The 22,512-nt window shown below is 38.4% G+C and overlaps 1 long non-coding RNA gene across 1 annotated transcript; it reads right to left on the reverse strand.

Annotated features, from left to right (window-relative positions):
* Positions 1–1,717: 1,717 nt before the first annotated feature.
* On the reverse strand, positions 1,718–21,677 carry LOC132635401 (uncharacterized). The gene is made up of 4 exons (XR_009580510.1): positions 21,415–21,677; positions 19,534–19,599; positions 9,511–9,573; positions 1,718–1,932 (listed from the first exon to the last, which is right to left on the reverse strand). It is a non-coding gene; the product is annotated as an uncharacterized LOC132635401 (long non-coding RNA).
* Between the last annotated feature and the right edge of the window lie 835 nt (positions 21,678–22,512).

The following is a 22,512-nucleotide window of genomic DNA, read 5'->3' on the forward strand; positions in this document are numbered from 1 at the left end:
GAAGTGGTACTGGACAGAAAGTCGGCGAGGCATAGAAAACTACACAATACCAGATGGCATGTTCCAATTCTTCAAGAACAATGGGATAGCAATACGAGGGCACACTGTTCTGTGGGACAAACCAAAAATGAATCAGAATTGGCTACACGATATGACACCCAAAGAGCTTTTGGCTACAGAAGTGAGGCGTCTGGCATCTGTCATGGCACGATACTCAAATGATATTTTCGAGTGGGACGTTGTGAACGAGAACTTGCACTTCAATTTTTTTGAAGAAAAGATTGGACCACAGGCTTCTGGCATGTTTTATCATATAGCACATGTCATAGATCCTAATGCAACGTTATATCTGAATGAGTTTAATAGCCTTGAAATTCCAGGAGATGTATATGCAGGTCCACACAAGTATATAAATAAGTGGAAAGAGATCAGATCTTATCCAGGCAACGAGAACTTGACAGTAGGATTTGGACTACAAGCTCATTTTGGATCGGGAAAACCATTGATGCCTTACATGCGAGCTGTATTTGATTTTATTAGTCAAACCCAAATGCCCATTTGGCTAACTGAAATGGATGTTCAGAACAATCCAAATCAGGTATGTATCGATTATTTGTCCCTGGCATCTTCTGTACAACCAATCAATCAATTAATTAATTTATTAACAGGCACTTTACTTGGAAGAAATCATGAGAGAGGCATTTTCACATCCAGGAGTGGAAGGAATGATAGTGTGGGCACCATGGAGGCCAGGAATGAATTGCACTGGCTTGTGCTTGTTCGATGAAAATTTCAAAAACACTCAAGTAGGCGACGTTGTAGACAAGCTCATGTCAGAATGGAGAACTCGTGACCAAAATGGAAAAACAGATCCCAAAGGACTTTATAAATATGTTGGTTTTCTTGGAGACTACACCCTCACACTTTTTGATCCTCACTCTCTGAAAAAAATTACCACACAAATTAAACTTACAAATAAGGATCCAAACCCAATACTGATCCCTATTTCCATGTGAGAATAATAACTTGTATCTCACATATACATACATATGATGAATAATGAATGTTTATTTTTCCTCAATTATTTGGACATTCTAATTCTATTTCTCGCGACATCTGGTAAAAGAAAAACATACAGTACTTTTTAATTAGCATCCAAGGTATTTCATGAGTGTGAAAAAAAAAAAGGTTAATATTAAGAAACTAGATGGTCCGGGCCCCTGCTTAGCATCAGCATTTTCGCAATATTATTGTGCAAAAGAGATCCGACTTTCAAATTGTTTATGTTGGTGGTCCAACTAATAAAAGAAGTGACTCTTCAAGTGGATAAAATCCAGATTCTATTTGCTATAGTTGGCAGCGTGTGTTCCTTCTGGGTACTTCCTCAGAAAAATAAAGGACCAAGTATACGAAGTTAGAGGGAATGTCCTAATCACAATGGTTTGATGGCCATCTCATTTGCATGTTTTAAACGGAGAAAGTCGAAGAAACTTGCCACGATTCTGAAATATTTTCGGACGGAGCTTAAAAGGAAACAACAATTTTACTTTGTTTTAGGAAGTACTCCTAACTCCCCATCCTCAGATATGTCTTGGTTAAGATTTCATTTTTTAAATTTTCACTTATCAAAATTCTTAAAGTATTGCATTTAGTTAATCATCTAAGGCAACACATTTTCGAAATCCGACAAGAATCATATTAGTAGTTCTGCATGTTCCCTTAAAGGTAATTGTCAATTCATCATTTGTGCAACAACGAGAAAAAAGGTTAAGATAAGTAGATAACTGATTTAAGGTTCAACATTAATTTCAGAGTTCAAATCTTAATTTAGGTGAGTCAAACACATTTGAATGTGTTATACCTGCTGCAATGCACGCTTGAGATAGTTGATCAGTTAAATGTAGCAACTCAAACCAATGTTCGAGGATCATTCTGCAATAATAAGTTTTCGATGTCAAAGACAACTCATAAACTCTCCAAAAATTCATATTGTGCATTAAAATTGAACAAAAAGATGCATCTGTCACGACCCAATCGGAGGGCCGTGACGGGCACCTGGAACTAACCTACTGAGCACCACAAAACATACATACATCACATAATCATACCTTAGTGGACCATCATGCTAACTCATAAATATCATAAACTGTATGGGACACAAGCCCAAAAGATAATATACATATGTCATCAAGCTAATCACAAGTACATATGCCGGCAAGGCTATCCATAGTAATGATACAACAGAATATAGACCGAGGTGACCATAGGACATCTAACTGTGCATATCTGTCTACGAGTCTCTACTGGAGTACATGACATAATGTGGCCGAGAGAGGGCCCCGCCATACCCATGCAAATGCATATGCAACCATGCTGACTCACAGAGCAACTTCGAAGCAATTGGAGTGCCACGACACTGCCTGCTGAGCTAATATCCTACTGAGAGATCTGTTAACCTATATCTCAAGACCTGCGGGCATGAAACGCAGCGCTCCCAGCACAGGGACGTCAGTGCGAATAATGTACCGAGTATGTAAGGCGGAAATATAACATAATAAACATATACTGTAAAGAAGAAGGATAAGTATCAACCTGGCACTTCTGAGCTACCGATGTAAATCTAGCATACATATATATACCTCTTCATATTCCTGAAATCTCCACTATGTCTATATACCCTACCATGGCCTTGGTTAGCTTATTATCAGAACGTTATCCGAACATATATTACGGCATGCAACCCGATCCATGTATAATGCATGTCTCTCTATACTCTCATATGCTCAACTACATCTATGTACAATACTGTGGCTCTGACCTACTTATCATCCTGGTACTATCTGCCCAACTGATCAGTGGTAACTGCCCATCCGATTATTGCCCGATGATAGAGCGCAACTGCCCAACTGATCAGTGGTAACAGCCCAACCGACCGTTGCTCGGTGGTAATCACTGCCCAACCAGCCGTAGCATGGTGGTAAATACATATCTTCCCGACCGGCCGTAACTCGGTAGTATAACTGCCCAACCAGCCATAGCATGGTGGTAAATACATAACTGCCCAACTGGTCATAGACCAGTGGTAAATATAAATGCATGTGTTGCGGAACGTGCAACCCGATCTAATTATGAATACATGTCCTGCTGAACGTGCAACCCGATCCAATTATGAATGCATGTGCTGCGGAACGTGCAACCGATCCAAATATCCCCTATAGGTACCCTTTATATACTTCTAGTGTTCAGTCTTTATCTATTAGCTTTTATGCTCTTCTCATGATCATTGCCTATTCGTTGACACCTACGTGATTACATAAGACTTATAAGTACATTGCTAGGCAATTAGGACTTCTTCCCGATTAACAAAACCTTAACCAAATCCTGAGGTACATCATAAGTCTCTCTTATAGCATTAAATACCTCGTTAGAGATCTCATAACTAGCATACTATTCATGTCTTATAAAATATTCTTTGAGAAAACATTTCTAAATTAATAGGAGTGACTTAAGGTCGTTATACCTCCGATTTCCATTATGGAGCTAACATTATTGGATATCTCACCTTGAAGGAACAATAATCATAAGGTGAGACCAACATCAATAATATAGTAATCAAGAATGTAAGCTTCTAGCATTTGTATGAGAGGAATCATTATGGACATCATTTGTGAAAGTTCACAACAATAGGATCATGCCTTAAGAAAGAAAGGGACAGCCTTAACATACCTTGCTGCTTACTTAGCCACTCAAAGTCTACCTTTCGAGCTTGGAAATCTACATCCAAGATGATTCATACAACAATCAGGCCATAGGAACACTTATACACGGACAACATTTCCCCTATATTATCTTCTTTGAACCAATTCCAAAACAGCTCCCAAACATCAATAACAACATCAACAATAACATAATCAAGATACTACATGAAAAACATATACAAATCCGTCCAAGACTTCCTTCGAAAATCAGCCCATAAGCTAACAACATCAACATATCAAACTACGACCTTTATACTATGTTTTCCTACACTTTAAACCATTATAATCCTCCAAAAAACAACTCAATATCAAAGTCAAGATGAAGAACATACCTTATAATTGAAGAAATTTAGTTACACCAACTTTCTTCAAGACCAAAATCACTGCAACATCAAGTCGAACCAAGAACAATTACTTTTCATGAACTAGTTTAGTGTAATCTTGTTGCATTCTTGATCTAAAGGGGTATAAGTGTTTAGGAAAAGTATATGTATGTTTCTAGAGCTCCAAAGAAGTATAAATGATGATAAAAGGGGGATAATATGGTATGTATACGCCCATAACTTTCTACACCGATGTCGTATCGATGAACGATTTATTGCATTGGACACTAGACTAAATGAACTTCAATTTACATAGGTTATGCATTCTATAACTTTTCATATTATAGGAGATACACTTCCCTCAAGTTGGACCAGAATTTCCTATCCAAAATCCTGCAAAGTTTTCCAAAATTTCTACAAACTTAATTTCTTCGATTCACTTGATCCCAAACCTTTAGACACTTGCTTAGCACTTGTTAAAAGTATTCCTTAACCTTATAAGGGTTTCATGACCTCTCTGCGCTTACATTAGTTTGCTTACTAAGCAAAGGACGCAAAAAAAAAAACTGAGGTGTAACTTCCCGCCCCCCCCCCCAAAACATTCGTCCTAATGTTAAACTCTCAGAGATCTTATGAAAATTTCGGCAGAGCTTTATCTGTAACTGTAGTTCTACCAACCTGTCATGCAGTAAACCAACAGCACAATGCCACACAGGGCTACAACAATTAGTAATAACAATGGCCCCACACGACTAATGACAGTAATTAGCAACATATACATACCTGAAGGCTATGATGTCTCAGTCTGGATCTCCTTTAGTAATGGAAACAAATGCGGATATATGAATCCCATATCTCTGTATAACACCCTTGCCAATATACTCTATACCATAAGGAGGCCCTCGTCAATATCTAGCTCATTGAATGACATACATTGCTCTTTTACATTTTCTAACCAATCATATCCCTTTTTAAACATTCAAATAATAACTATCCTTGGCGAATCTTTTATTCCGTATCTTATCCCCTTTAGACATTAAACATCTACATCCTCATAACTGATACTCTTTTTCGTTTCTAGAATTCCTATTTCACCTCTTTCTGCTCGTAAATCATTGGCATATTTACACTCAATGCATATTTACACTCAAGGATCATATTTAAACACATATGTATCCTTTCCACGTCTTACCTCGAGGGGAAAATACAGCTCCCATCTAATCATATCGATGTCTCATCTCATTAATAAAACACTTCTAAGGTTGATAACCACTCACAGTATAACTACAGTCCTTCGCTATTACCCAACTGAAAATCCCATCATACTTCTCTTCTTTTTAAGTCTCATCAGAATAGTTCAAAAGTTATCTTAACAAAATTTTATATAATATATAGATACCACCCTCAAGGGTGTACAAACAATATTACCGCAATAATTGTTCCTGACGTCATTGCTTATCCCCTTGTACTGTACTATCTTCCTTTACTTACAAGTCATTCATATCTAAATACCCATCATTTGTAATTCTGTAGATATAGTCTCTTCATCGAACTATGTTCCCCACACATGCCCTTCCTGATTAATCATACTTTTGCCTTATTACTACAATATATCTTTTTCCACCGTACTATCAACATATTCATAATTTTAACTGATTGTCTAACCACATATTCCATTCTAGATTCCTCTTTAATATTACTCCTTTTCTTTTCCCTTGTCATCATTGCAATCCTCGAATCACCCGTAGTCCTTTCTGAAGAAGTCGTCATCAAACTATAAAACAACAGAGGTCAAGGTTGAAAATTCACACCCTATGAGTCAGCACTATAACACGATCGAGGATACAAAGAAGGGTAACCATCCTAAATGCCCTGCAGCCTCCTGTTTATGGGATCCTGTTTATAAGTGTAGCGTTCTTCACACCCATAAACAAGACTCTACTGGACACGGCTCGTAGACAAACCCTAGGACGAACTGCTCTCATACCACTTCTGTCACGACCCAACCAGAGAACGACGACGGGCACCCGGAGCTAACCTACCGAGCACCACAAAACATACATACATCACATAATCATACCTGAGTGGGCCATCATGCTAACTCATAAATATCATAAACTGTATGGGACACAAGCCCAAAAGATAATATACATACGTGATCAAGCTAATCCCAAGTACACATGCCAGCAAGGCTATCTATAGTAATGATATAATAGAATATAGATCGAGGTGATCATAGGACATCTAACTGTGCATATCTGTCTACGAGCCTTTACTGGAGTACATGACATAATGTGGCCGGGATAGGGCCCCGCCATACCCATGCAAATGCATATGCAACCATGCTGACTCACGGAGCAACTCCGAAGCAAGTGGAGTGCCACGACACTACCTGCTGAGCTGATATCCTACTGAGAGATCCGTCAACCTGTATCTCAAGACCTACGGGCATGAAACGCAGTGCCCCCAGCAAAGGGACGTCAGTACGCATAATATACCGAGTATGTAACGCGGAAATATAACATAACAAACATATACTGTAAAAAAGAAGGATAAGAATCAACCTGGCACTTCTGAGCTACCGATGTAAATCTAGCATACATATATATACCTCTTCATATTCTTGCAATCTCCACTATGTCTATATACCCTACCATGGCCCTGGTTAGCTTATTACCAGAACGTTATCCGAACATATGTTACGGCGTGCAACCCAATCCATGTATAATGCATGCCTCTCTATACTCTCATATGCTCAACTATATCTGTGTATAATATTGTAGCTCTGACCCACTTATCATCCTGGTACTATCTGCCCAACTGATCAGTGGTAATTGCCCATCCGATTATCACCCGATGGTAGAGCGCAACTGCCTGACTGATCGGTGGTAACTACTCAACCGGCCGTAGCTCGGTGGTAATAACTGCCCAACCAGCCGTCGCATAGTGGTATAACTGCCCAACTAGCCGTAGCATGATGGTAAATACATAACTGCCCAACTGGCCAGACCAGTGGTAAATATAAATGCATGTGTTGCGGAACGTGCAGCCCGATCCAATTATGAATGCATGTGCAGTGGAACGTGCAGCCAAATCCAATTATGAATGCATGAACTGCGGAACGTGCAGCCCGATCCAAATATCTCCTATAGGTACCCTTTATATACTTCTAGTGTTCATTCTTTATCTATTAGCTTATATGCTCTTCTCATGATAATTACTTATCCGTTGACGCCTACATGATTACATAAGACTTATAAGAACATTTCTAGGCCATTAAGACTTCTTCGCGATTAACTAAACCTTAACCAAATCCTGAGATACATCATAAGCCTCTCTTCTAGCATTAAATACCTTGTTAGGGATCTCATAACTAACATATTATTCATGTCTTACAAAACAATCCTTGAGAACACATTTCTAAATTCATCGGAGTGACCTAAGGTCGTTATACCTCCAATTTCCATTATGGAGCTAACATCATTGGCATATCTCACCTTGAAGGAACAATAATCATAAGGTGAGACCAACATCAATAATATAGTAATCAAGAATGTAAGCTTCTAGCATTTGTATCAGAGGAATCATTATGGACATCATTTGTGAAAGTTCGTAACAATAGGATCATGCCTTAAGAAAGAAAGGGACAACCTTAACATACCTTGCTGCTTACTTAGCCACTCAAAGTCAACCTTCCGAGCCTGCAAATCTACATCCAAGATGATTCATACAATAATCAGGCCATAGGAACACTTACACACTCAAACTTAGTTAGTTAATAAGTTAACGAAATTCGGACAACATTTCCCCTATATTATCTACTCCGAACCAATTCCAAAACAGCTCCCAAACATCAATAACAATATCAACAATAACATAATCAAGGTACTACATGAGAAACTTATATAAATCCGTCCAAGACTTCCTTCGAAAATCAGCCCATAAGCCAAGACCATCAACATATCAAACTACGACCTTTGTACTATGTTTTCCTTCATGTTAAACCAGTAAAATCCTCTAAAAACGACTCAATATCAAAGTAAAGTTGAAGAACATACCTTATACTTGAAGAAATTTAGTCACACCAATTTTATTCAAGACTAAACTCACCACAACATCAAGTAGAAGCAAGAACAATCACTTTTCATGAACTAGTTTAATGTAATCTTGTTGAATTCTTGATCTAAGGGGCTATAAGTGTTTAGGAGACGTATATGGATGTTTCTAGAGCTCCACAGAAGTGTAAGTGATGATAAAAGAGGGATAATGGTGTATTTATACCCTTTGAAAGTCGATCCACTTTCCAACTGGGCCCGCGGAGAAGCCATCTGGCAGCCTGTCTTGAAATGCTCATAACTTTCTACTCCGATGTCGTATCGACAAACGGTTTGTTGAATTAGAAACTAGACTAAATGAACTTCAATTTACATAGGTTATACATTCCATAACTCCTCATATTATAGGAGATACACCTCCCTCAAGTTGGACCAGAATTTCTCGTCCAAAATTCTGTCAAGTTTTCCAAAAATTTTACAAACTTAATTTCTTCGATTCGCTTGATGCTGAAACCTTTAGACACTTGTTTAGCACTTGTTAAAAGTATTCCTTAACCTTATAAGGGTTCCATGACCTCTCCGAGCTTACATTAGTTTGCTTACGACACAAACGATGCGAAAAATTTTCGAGGTGTAACAGCATCTTAGCTGAACTATATCACAAATAGCATCTACTCCTAATGGCTAATCTGTGCCTCCTAGTTAACACGTCATTCTAACGCTTGAATGATCCCATCTCTCCCGAGTTCGATTAGATCATAGATAGCTTTCTTTACCACATCAACCATGGTTCAGTCAATTATAAAAATGACACCACATGTCGAGAAAAGAACCCCTCAATTGAAGACATCCAAGGGTTCACTGAAGTTCGGCATGTCATTCAGTGAACTGATATGAATTGCTCCCATCTTAAGTGGATGGGAACAATGGCCAAACGATAACTTGTTTATTAAGCCAAGATTCATCTTGTTCAGAAAACGTTACACCATATAAAAAGAGGGCAATAATATTTCTTTGAACTGCATTTGCTAGTTTCAAAGGTATTTGGTGTTAGCTCAGCTGCCAAGACAAAATATGTGAATCAAACAAGACAAAAGTATAGAAACATGATAGACTAAGAGCCTGTTTGGATTGGCTTATAAGTTGCTTATAAGCTGTTTTCAGCTTTTTTGAGTGTTTGGCTGGCCAGCTTAAAGTCATTTTGTGCTTAAAATAAGCTCAAAAAAATAATTGAGCCCATTTGACTTAGCTTATCTAAAGCAGCTTATAAGCTGGCTGACTGCTTAAAATAAGCCCATCCAAACAGGCTCTAAGTAAAATAAGTACCACTTTGAATTCTCGTGAAATATAATATAGTTGTAATGCAAAACGTACCTAATAATTATCCTTTTTCTTTCAGTTGCTTATTGACTTTTCAACCTTAGCATTGTGTTGATTCTGCAATTAAAAGAATTAGAAAGACATGAGTATACAAGCATCACGAATCCGCGACTTAAGTAGCACAAAAAATAAAAAGTTGACCCAAACTAGTACAAAAAAAAAAAAGAACATAAGTAGTATTCACGCACGAAATTCGTGCGTGAAAGGACCAAACTGCAAAATTGCAGATGAGGCCTTTCACGCACGAAATTCGTGCGTGAATGGGTCAACATATATTGACCCCATCTTCCCCACCAGCGACTGCTCCCTTCCCCACCCCCATTAAACCCCGTTCCAGTGGTCCCACCCCCCTTAAAACGATAATTTCGTGTTATTTTTCAATCCAAAACTCAATATTCTTGGTATATTGAAGTGTAGGAACAAGTTTCTAAGGTTGGATTTCGGAATAGAGCGGCGTATAAAATATTTCAAAAACTCAAAAAAAGCTTCAATCTAGGTATTTCACTATGAATTTTCTATTACATTGTTAAATATATTATTATCCTAAGCATGATCATTGTATAACTGTGGTGCATTACCCTTTTTTTTTTTTTTTTTTTTTTTTTTTTTGCGTTTTTGGGCAGTCCGTGCACTGTTGGGACTGGCCATTTTTTCATTTTTTTTATTTGTTTATCTATTGTTAATTAGTTAATTATTTATTGCTTGTTTATTTAGTATTTGTTAATTGTTGGATTAGCGACTTAAGTATTTGTTAATTGTTGGATTAGCGACTTAAGTATTTATTAATTGTTAGACTGGCTAATTATTTATTTTGTTTTTGTTAAGCCAATTGTTTATTTGTTAATAATTTCTTAATTGTTTCATTAGTTAATTAATTGTTTATTTGTTAAATATACGATAATAATTTATTAATTTTTTGATTAGTTACTTAATTGTTTATTTATTAAATATGTGATAATAACTTGTTAATTATTTGATTAGTTAGTTATTTCTTTATTTATTAATTATTTATACTAATTGTATGCTAACTAATTGTTAATTATTTGACTTATCTTTATATTTTAGGAATGAAAACCGTTAGTTTAGGATTCTTAACCCGTAGCTTAGGATTGAAAATCCTTAATATAATTTTCTATAAAAGATTACATAACTAATATTACTTGTTAATGATTTATTTAAAATACGTAAAACAGATGGGTCACCACAATCTTTAATAAAATATTCGATAAAAGATTACATAACTAATACTAATACTACTTGTTAATGATTTATTTAAAATGCGTAAAATAGATGGATCACCATCCTCTTGATCCGGGGCCCTTCGACCGAGAGTTACTGTATCTTCAGCCCGAGCATAGGTCGCAACATATATGGACATCCGACCTGCAGCCTGAGTCTCAGGTCCGTACCCGGTTAGGGGACTCAGCATGGGAGATCTTAGCTGCTCGCCCACCAGATCCTCGTGTCCTGGATAGACTATGTCGGGGCGGTATCTACCGGTGTGTCGAAGTTGGTCGGGTACAACACGATAGGTCGCTAGTGACGACATTGATTGAGAGGTGGCGACCGGAGACACACACATTTCATCTCCGCACCGGTAAGGCTACCATTACCCTTCAGGATGTGGAGGTCATTTATGGGATACAGGTTGATGGACGCCCATTGTATATTGAGGAGCCTTCTGTGCTGCCGCCTTACCGGGGTGAGTTGATTAGGCTCACCGGTTTCGCGGCTATGGATGGTCATATTTCCGGCCAGAGTCGGCTTTTGTTGTCGGCCCTTTACGCTCACTTGCGCCTCACAGACATGCAGCATCCGATTGGAGAGGACACGCCTCAGGCTGATGTTGATCGACGTGCGCGTCTATACCTACTCATCATATTCGGGGCCATCCTATTCCCGAACACTTCGGGTTCGCATATGAGCTTGAGGTATCTTCGGTATATCGACGATCTCGCCGAGATAGGATGTTATAGTTCGGGCGCTGCTGTGCTAGGCTACATGTATCGAGGATTATGCCGATGTTCTATGGGCACGAGGGTAGAGGTCCCTGCATTTTGCTCGCTTCTTCAGGTAATATATTTAAGTGTGTGTAATTATACACAAAATATATTTATTTCAAACGACGACTGATAATTTTTTTTTTAATTGACTATATTAGATATGGGTGTGGACTAGGTTGAGACCTTTTCAGCCCATACCAGCTGACCCTCCCGCTGACTATCTTACTATCCCGATGCCATACGCGCGGAGATGGTCGCGAGGCGTACGCCGATGTGTGGAGACGCACCACAGCTGTCACGACCCAACTCCGTGGGCCGCGACCAGTGCCCTAGCTGGGCACCTATACGTACCCGATACCCAATTTAGCATATTATCAAAATAATGTAATATAATAGCAACATTAGTGGATGCTACAGAATTTAGCAGAAAAGCAGACTTGGCACACAGAAGCCGAAAAGGCTGTCATAAAACCAAAACATCCCAAACATATGTACAGAACCCACACAGATGTATCCACAGACCTCTACAGAACATATCATAATCATAAGACGGCACAGGGCCCCGTCATACCCTGAACAAAGTACATATCCAGATAGCAGTGACAGACTGTACCAAAAGATGGGCTCTGTAGAAGAGAGCGCCCCAAAATAGCAGAAATGGGATCCTAAACGTGCGGATCAGCAAACCTGTCGTCCGTACCTGCGCGGCATGAAAACGCAGCCTCCGAAGAAAGGGGGTCAGTACGAAATATGTACTGAATATGTAAAGCGGAATCACAGAAGTCAAATCATAATGATTACAGAAAATGGGTACAAAATCCAGAGTGTCAAATGCATATTTCCAAATCAGACAGAATGTGTACAGAAACATATGTCATATCATATCCGATCCCTGCCACGGGACTCGGCAGACAGAACGTGGTCACCCTCCCGACACTGGTGCCACAATACAGAGGAATCAGAAAAGGGGGCGTGGCCCCGTATCATAAAATGTCATATCAGAATGGCCATAGCAGATCAGATCAGAATAGGCGGACATGGCACATCATACTCCACAGACCCATGTACGCGTATACCTGCCCCCTCACATCGGGGCGCGGCGAACAATGCAGAGAATTACGCTTGACAACATATCCTGGCCCGGGCTCAGTGTGGGAAACATTGGGACATCCACGAATGGAGTAGTGAGAGACTAATGCAATTTAAAAATATAATAAATGTTTTCAAAGACTCGATGAAGCGTATCAAAGACAAACAAATCCAATGGGGTCGGACGGAATCATAATAAATGTATTTCGGATATCATAATAAATTACAGAAGTATAACTTTCCCGAAGTCATTCCGAGTGTCAAAATAATTTATAATATTTAACAGAATATTTAAAATAATATTCGTTAAGCGATTAGTAGGGTAATTAAAACATTTCTTTCAAAAATCGCTTAAAAATGAAGCTTTAACACATTAGGGGCAAAAACGTAAATAGTGGGCCCGCCTCAGAACAAATAAGGCGGCGGGCTCAAATCGTGCCCTCTAAACATATAATATCATCTACGAAGGTTATACAGACATCCTATGACTTTCTGAGTAATTTAGAGCACAATTGCATAATTTCAGAAAAAGCGTATCAAAATGGTTCAATTCTACTGAAGGAAAAACTGAAATTTTGTCTTGCGGATTCCGAGGGCCAAGAGGTCCTTCGAGGCCCGGATCCAACCCTAATACACTAAGGGCATGCCAAGGGAAGAATTGGGTTTGCTTTACATACCTTTCGCGCTCCTTAAGCCTTTCCAAACTCACTTCCCGTTTCGTCGAAAAACTGCAATTGGTCAAGTTTACCAATTGTGAATTATTAATGCCATTATTTCAACTTTAAGCATATTTGGCTACCGAAATTTCGGCAGCACTTCCCCTATACATATGACACCCCGAGAATTCAACTCGGCTATAAATCATCAACAACAACCCAAACGACAACAACAATATCAACAATGAACATTAAAAACACAAATATCCTTCAACTAGTTATTTTTCTCACAAGTTGACATAATCTTCAATTCAACCAACTTTCAACTAAGATCAATAATTTCATATTCAACAACCATCATGATCATCACCATATAGTTCTAGAAACATTTCATATCGTTTTCCTTAAGATATACACTCGATATACATGATATACAATCTTCCGCCAAAATCATAACTTATGCAAAACATCAAATCTTTGGCATACAACTTCATAACAAGTTTCCAACTTCCAAATTCATCAATGGTCATCACAACTAACAACCAAACAACTTCATTTCCTTAATGTCGGAAAAATCATACTAAAACGACATAAGTTTCTACATTCCAATTCAATACAAACTTATATCATTCTAACTTCATTTACATATCAAGCATTACAACAACACTCCAATACTCTAAACAAACTTAATCCATTTCATTCCCAAGTCAAATATACCACACGGCCATATGCTATTTTTCTCCATTCAAACAAATTTATTCCACTTTCATTCTCAACATAAATTCCATCACATTCACAACTAGAATACAACATGAATTCTATACATTCTTGGCTATACAACATGTATATACACGGCCATACATATATACTACATACCCACTTTGCAAACTTCCATTTCTTCATACAATCAACACATTTCCATAAACTACAACACAATCAAAACTTCATAACACAAATAAAAGGTAGAAATTCTTACCTTTTCTTCAAGTTTTCTTCACTTGGATATATGATCACTTTGGTGAATTGGATGCTCCCCACTCCAAACCAACTATACCAAGTTACAAAGGAACCTTGACTTAGTAGGAAAACAACAAGAAATAAATTTTTGGAACAATATTTTTGATGGCTATTTTTCCATGCTCCACCCGAAACCCTCTATCTCTTTTGCTCTTGTTCTTGATTTTTTTCTAAGTCTCTTAATGCCTTAAGTCTTCTAATGTCTATCATTTAAAGACTTGGTCACATGACCAAGCACATGACCAAGTAATGGGCTTGGATCATGGCCTTAAGTTAATTGATTCACATGGAAATTTAATACAAATTTTTGGGCTTGGGCCAAGGCCATCATGGCCGGCCACCCCTAATCTTTTGGGCCTCAATTTGCTTCTTATTTTACAAGCCCAATAACTTGTGGATCGCAATTTTGTAATTCCCGAAACTAATTTCCAAAATTACCCTTAGCCTTGTCCCACACTTTCATGACTCTATTCTTTCATGCATAACTCTTATGTTCAACAAAATATCAAATTGATCTTATATCTCAAGAATCCAATATAATTCAAGTCTTTCCAAACGTGTGAAAACACGGGTCATAACAACAGCCTTCTCCCGTTTAGGGATCAGCTAGACCGCATGACGGCGCAGACGGTATGTTCATATTTTGGATTCACACGCTAGACCACATAACTACTATTTTAGTCTTTTGTTGTTAACTAGTTCAATTCCTTTTACAGGCTTTTATATGGACGCCGTATGATCATATTTTGGATGAGCTGCCGGCGTTTTGTAGGGCTGGTCAGCACATGTGGATGTCGCGGTGTCCATTGATACATATGGATATCGTTGAGTATCACGCGCCCGACCGCGTGTTACGGCAGTTTGGGTATGTACAGAATATACCCGTGGCTACGGTTTGAGAGCATGACCACTATGCGAGGGACGAGCGTGCGGGCGTCGATGATACATGGCGACTCCATATGCAGCAGCAGGTCCAGACTTGGGATGTGAGGATGGCGAGCCTAGCGGTGGTGGGACATGACACTCCCATCCATGTGTACATGGAGTGGTACATGCGGATCACTCGCATCATTATTGGCAACCCCTCTAGGCGTCGTCCAGATGGCCTGGGATATGTAGCTCTCGCAGGAGCGTACGAGGCGCTGGTAAGTTTTATTAGTCTTAAACTTAAACCATCGTCTTATGTACTACTTTACAAATTTATTCAATTGTTAATATTGACAAACATATGCAGGTACGGACCGTTCAGACGATGCACTATGAGAGCACTGCCCGTACGGAGTCCCCCGAGACGGCGGAGTACGCAGCACGGATGATTGAGCTTGCCGAGACTGGTATGAGACAGGCACATGACTTTGAGCGTCTCCATGAGCGTGTTCCCCGTGCCCCACCTGGGGCAGCAGGTAGCCGTGGTCGCCGAGGAGCTGGTGGCCGTCGCAGAGGTGCTAGGGCTGGCAGAGGTGATGACGCTCCGTCGACAGATATCCCATCGACTTCTCATTCCCGGCCGTCGACTTCACAGACAACTCTGTATACGCCGGACCTTTTTTCAGGTTATGTGCCCTGGCCTTCACTTTCAGATCCACCAGTTCGTGATCCACAGGGTGAGCGGCATGTTCGTGATCTACAAGGTGGCCTACATTTGCAGTTCGACGACTCCATGTTCGAGGACTTCGTGTTTGATGTGGCACCATCTGCATCTCCTGCTCCAGCGGTCGCTCAGGAGCCCTCTCACCAGGCATCTATGGAGATGGTATGAGCCTTAGGCCTAGGGATAGGGATAGTCTCCGGCATACTACATGTGGGACCCATCCTCGATAGTGTATATACATTAGTGTTGTAAAATTTATCGTAAATAACATATTTTTTTTTTTGCATATTTAGTCTTTATTATTGTTTCATATCGTAAATTGAAAGTGCAGCAACTACCACATAAACCCTAAAATCTGTGCGTGAAATGACGTTATGCCCAATGCCTAAAATCTGTGCGTGAAATGACATAACCAGTTTTTCAAATCTTTATAGGAACTATTCTCAAAACTCACCAGTGGTACCAAATATGGATGTTGGTCAATCCTCTCAGTTCGGTGGAGTTGATCATTCTCCACACCATGACAGTGCTTATGAACGACAGTAAGTTCATTACCTTGATATTAATTTATCTATATATATGTATGAAGTTGGTATTTAAAATATGTTACTTTTCGTGTAGGAGGATGAATGCACTTGATAATGAAGATTTTCCTAATTATTATGAGTCATCATCAAGTGATGACGATGAACTAGCTAATAATGCAGAGGTAACCGATGATGAAGATGATGATGATGATGTTCAAGTTGGTATGACCAACAATATTCCTCAAAGCCAAAACCAACAAGAACCAATGCACCACCACGTACCACCACCGATGGCTGAAAACCCAACTTCTGAAAGCCCAATTCAGTGGCATTCTAACAATATCCTTTATCTTGACAGCCTGCAGGGTCGTGATGATGCATTTGTCTTCACAAGAGAAGATGATGATAGTCGGCAAAAAACCTGGATTGAACCAAAGGATCTCAACAAAGATCGATGCTACCTTGCAAAGGGAATGTTGTTCGCATCCAAAAAAGCGCTGCAACGGGCTGTCAAAATTTATTGTTTTAAGGACATGAGGGAGTTTAAGGTTGATCTTTCAACCTCAAAGATATGGAGACTAGTTTGTAAACGACGGTATCAAGGCTGTGAGTGGTTGCTTCGGGGAATTGTTAAGCCTGATGGTATGTGGGCTATCACAAAATTCCTCGAAAGACACACTTGTGATATGGAAGAAAATCGAGCAGATCATTATAATTTAGATACAAACATGATTGCTCAAGTATTACTTAAGGACATTGCCGAAACGCCAAGGTAACTTATCCTACCTAGTACATCATATGTCTTATATCGATTAAAAGATCAATTACTAAATGTTGTTTGTTTAAACTTGTGCAGGATCCCCATCAAAGATTGTATTCGAAACGTTCAAACCATATATAGAAAAACTATAAGCAACAGAAAGGGATTTCTCGGGTGTAGACGCGCTTTTGAGATGGTCTTTGGAAATTGGCATACTTCTTTTCAATCGCTGCCAAGGTATATGGCAGCTCTACAACATTTTAATAATAGTACTGTTGTAGAGTGGCGGCTTATAGAGGGTAAAATCTTCAACTTCGTATTTTGGACATTCAAACCATGCATTGATGGTTTTGCTCACTGCCGACCAGTGATATCCATAGATGGTACGCATGTATCTGGTGCCTACGACATCAAGCTCCTAATTGCAATAGGAATGGATGCCAATGGGTCAATATTTCCTCTTGCTTTCGCAATTGCCGCTAACGAGAGCAACGACACATGAGGGATCTTTTTGACCCATTTGAAAACTCATGTTATTAAGGATCGTACCGGCATATGCGTGTTGTCTGATCGTCATAAAGGCAAATTGAACAATATGGCTAATTTACCAGGGTGGCCGCCTCCCTTTGTTTACCATCGCTATTGTTTAAGACACTTGAAGGCAAATTTGCAATCAACGTTTCACAATGGCACTCTAAACAAATTGATGTGGGGGGCTGCGATGGAGCATCAACAACGAAAATGGGCTGCAAAAATGGATCTGATCAGGGCAGTGAGTGAACCCGCATATATTTGGTTGATAAAGCTCGAAGTTGAAAAATAGACGCTTCATGCTGATGGAGGCAAAAGATGGGGCATGCTCACAACAAACAGCTCAGAATCTTTCAATGGCTTGCTGAAATCAGCTCGAGGACTACCTGTCACCGCAATAGTGAGAATGACTTTCAAGCAGGTTGTGGAGCGATTTGTTGTTAGGACAAGACAAGCTAGAGCGATATTAGCCGACGGCGGGACATGGATGCCAAAGCCCTTCAAAATTATGGAGCATTATAGAAAAAAATGTGAGCACCACCAAATGACCGAGTATGACCCAATTCGACATATCTACGAAGTTAGGACGGGTTATCACAACGGTAAGGGTGGCAACGTGCATAACGTTTATGAGGCAACAAGAACGTGCACTTGTGGTAAGTGGCAAACGTATCACATGCCGTGTTCTCATGCTGTCAAGTGCTTCGAGAGAATGAGAAAAACGGTAACAAGTTATGTGGCGGGGGAATACAAGGTCCACAGTTACCTTAGAGCATATTCCGGTCAATTCCACCCACTTGGTAATGAAGCTTATTGGCCAAACGAGCCGTTTTCGATGGTTGCTAACAAGGATTACATCAGGAAATTGGGCATTAACTCACGAAGTCGTAGACCCAATCAAATGGATGTTAGTGAAAGAACTTATTCTCGCAAGTGCTCTACCTGTAAGCAATATGGCCATGACAAGCGTTCCTGTGGGCAACAAGGTCGTGGTAGTACAAGCACCTCTCGAAGTAATAGAGTCTCTAGAACTTGAAAATTGTATTATTATTGTAATTTATTATTGTATTACTTTGAATTAGTATTGTAATTAGATAAAATGAATTATTTTTAAATTAGTATAAACCTCTCGTATTGGATGAATTATTATTAAATCAAATATTTATATTTGAACATTCAAATATAATAAAACACTTAAATCAAAACCCTATAAATAGACAAGTTTCAAAACTTACTTCGGGGCACCTTAGAACCCCTAAAACGGTTATCCAAACGTTTAGGTGGACTTGATGTAATGAGCCGACATTATTGTACGCAAAAAAAGATATTAAGTTTTATATAAAATATTGATATTTTGGGATTTTGAAACATGACTAATCTTTGCCCAAAGTATGGAAAAAAATGTGATTTGAAAGGTAAGACCAAAAACAAAAACTGTGCTGCTTCACGCATGAAATTAGTGCGTGAAAGGAGTATATGGTATTATTGCAAGTTGATCCTTTAAAACGGTCAAATAATGCTCCATTCACGGACTAAATTCATGCGTGAAAGGCAAAATGGTTTCACGCATGAAATTAGTGCGTGAAAGGAGTATATCCTATTACATTTCATGCGTGAAAGGAGTATATGGTATTATTGCAAGTTGGTCCTTTAACGCATGAATTTTGTGCGTGAAAGGGTCAAGCTGCATTTTTGCAGTTTGGTCCTTTCACGCACGAATTTCGTGCGTGAATACTACTTATGTTTTTTTTTTTTTTTATACTAGTTTGGTTCAACTTTTTATTTTTTGTGCTACTTAAGTCGCGGATTCCAAGCATCACAAGTAACAGGGCTGAATCAGTACCTGCTATACATCACATTATAAGGGTTGTGCTTTGCTTCAAATAGGTAAATAAAATGTCATTCAGTCCTGCATTTTATCAAACACCAAGGTGCATAACTTAATCATTAATGAGATAAAGTGGTCTGAGTTACATCTATCATGTTAAATTCTATTTTGAACATGCAAAAGAGTAACAAAAGATCAAAGCAACAACCAATTTAGACAAGCCGTCTGGAACATATTAACAAATGAGAAGAGTCACTTATTCTAATATCCTTCTGTACTAATCCCATTTTGAGAAAAGCCAAGAATTTGGATTACCATAGCTTTCAAGTGAAATCCCCTAGTATATGAAAGAGTGAAAAAGTGCTTTCGTCGTTATGGAATCAGAAGCCTTCGTATCTTAATGCACATATATAATTTATTTAGAGCTATTAGAACGGGACCATAATAATTCATTACAAAGAAGGGAAAAAAAGCAAAGCAAAAAATCCAGCTTTAAGTAATTGATTTAAGCAACAAACATTGCAATTTTTCAAATCAAAGAGATTGATGGTTCTCATATCAAAACTTTCATTAATGATCATATCAAATAAATGATCTATATCAAATAAAATAAATAAATGGCATGCTCATTAGATGCTCCTAGAATAAACACGAATTCAGCATAAGAGTAAGGGAAAAGCGACTTGTGACAGGCTGATAAGTGTTGTCAAAGGCGAAAAAACCCAGAAACACTGAAAGTGTCTGTTGGGGATTAAACCATAGTCGCAATTAAAGTGAGAGTCATTGTGAAGTAAAGGACAAATGAGAAAAAAAAATAGAAAACACCTGTAATGGAAAGTCCAAGAAAGTGAAGTAACTGCAATTAAAAGAAATATCTAAAGAAGAAATGATGTCATTGTTGATATAGTGGAAGGTGTTTTCTTCATCAAATGAAAGTAGAAGGACACCAGTTCAAGAAAAGGAAGAAGCCTGGCGAAGATTTAATGCATGTCTCGGTATCGTCTACATGTTCCTTTTTCTAAACTTCAACATACGGTACTAATTTAAATTTCTGATTAGATTCAGTTCATTGTCGTTATTTCTTTATTCGAGTTGTTTTGATATGCTTTTCCTTGAGCCGAGGATCTATCGGAAACAACATCTCTACCTTCCAAGGTAAGGGTAAGGTCTGCGTACACTCTAACCTCACCAGAACACACTTGTGGGATTACACTGGATATGTTGTTGGGGCATTCAGTTCACATTTACCTCCCATATGCACTAGATAGTTCAATCCTGATCTCTCTCTGTGTACAGGTCCTTATGGATAAATTTTTGGTGTTCTTGTTAAAATTAGACAGAGTAATCCTTGCAACCAGCTACGATTTAAAGATATTTGAACAGACGGGTGATGCAAACACCATATAACTTTTTCTAATATTAGTTTCAAAAAAATGTTTGATCTGCTTAAGAATATAATAGATGGTGGAGGAGGTGATAGTGAATATTTGCACTCTTCACGGTATTACATTTACCCCTTTAATCCTTTTTTCCTTCCTCTAATCAATCAGATATAAATTCTATTCAAAAAGCATAACAGTGCAACCAAAATTAAGTATAGTACCTTTTTATTCTGTAGGGATCTTTTACCATGTTTGTCTTATATAAGAAATTGATCAGATATAAAAGTTTAGAAAATCAAAACTGACAATTAACCCACAATCTAAAAAAAAAAAAAAGCTTTTTCAAAGAATGTCCAGAAACATAATATCAACAAAAACAATATATAACTTGGACTTACGCAGTCAGGGCAGCATTTCTGATACGTTTATCTGAGGAATATTAGGTCTGTAACAAATAGGAATATGCATGTTTGAAATGGGGTAGATAAATACAAAAAAAAAAAAAAGTTCTTACGAATCCAAGAGGAACTCAATCGCCCACGGATTAATATCAAGCAAGTCAGTTCTCTTCGGGTATACCCCTTGTGTTTGGAACCTTCCAATCGGGGGCAAATGTACATGGAGCCAGAGGTTCATCCGACCCCTTCGTCGGAAAATTACATTGAGTATATAAGATTAAATTTTTATTTTATGTGTATATATATTAAATGTTGAATTCTCTTTACATGCCCCGAAAGTTTAGCTCAATGGTAATGGGGTTCAAATGCTCTAAGAGCACCCAGGTTTGAAGCTCGCTGACAATAATTTCTTTGATTTTTTGAACCCGTTAGCAATCTTGCCTCCGCCAGTACATCCAATTGTGAGTCCGGAACCAAAATGCCCCCCAAAAAAACATTTTGAACCAAAATACTCCAACAAAAAAAAAAGTTACAGAAGTACCCATAGCGCAGTAAAATACTGCGCTATAGCACTAACGGAGACGGAGCCGTTAAATGCTATAGCGCAGTATTTTACTGCGTTATAGAAGTACCAAAAAAAAAATTCTTTCTATAACGCAGTAAAATACTGCGTTATAGAAGTACCAATTTTTTTTTTATTTTGTATAACGCAGTAAAATACTGCGTTATATAAACAGTACAAAAAAAAAATTGGTCAACTTTATTTTTTGCAACACTTAGTGTTATTTTTCATACTTTGACCAATAATTAGTCGTGTGTCAAGATTCAGAAACGTCAATATTTTATATAGAACCTGATATTTTTTTCTGCGTACAATAATGTAGTCCCAACACATCAAGGATACGTAGACGTTTGGATCGTCATTTTAGGGGTTGAAAAGGTGCCCGAAGTAAGTTCCATACTTTGACCAATGATTAGTCGTGTGTCAAGACTCCGAAACGTCAATATTTTATATAGAACCTGATATTTTTTTTCTGCGTACAATAATGTAGGCCCAATACATCAAGGATACGTAGACGTTCGGATCGTCATTTTAGGGGTTGAAAAGGTGCCCGAAGTAAGTTTTGTTTGAAAAAACTTAGTGTTTTTCCATACTTTGACCAATGATTAGTCGTGTGTCAAGACTCCGAAACGTCAATATTTTATATAGAACC

This window comes from Lycium barbarum, chromosome 1 (genome assembly GCF_019175385.1).
Source record: "Lycium barbarum isolate Lr01 chromosome 1, ASM1917538v2, whole genome shotgun sequence".
Lineage (NCBI taxonomy): Eukaryota > Viridiplantae > Streptophyta > Magnoliopsida > Solanales > Solanaceae > Lycium > Lycium barbarum.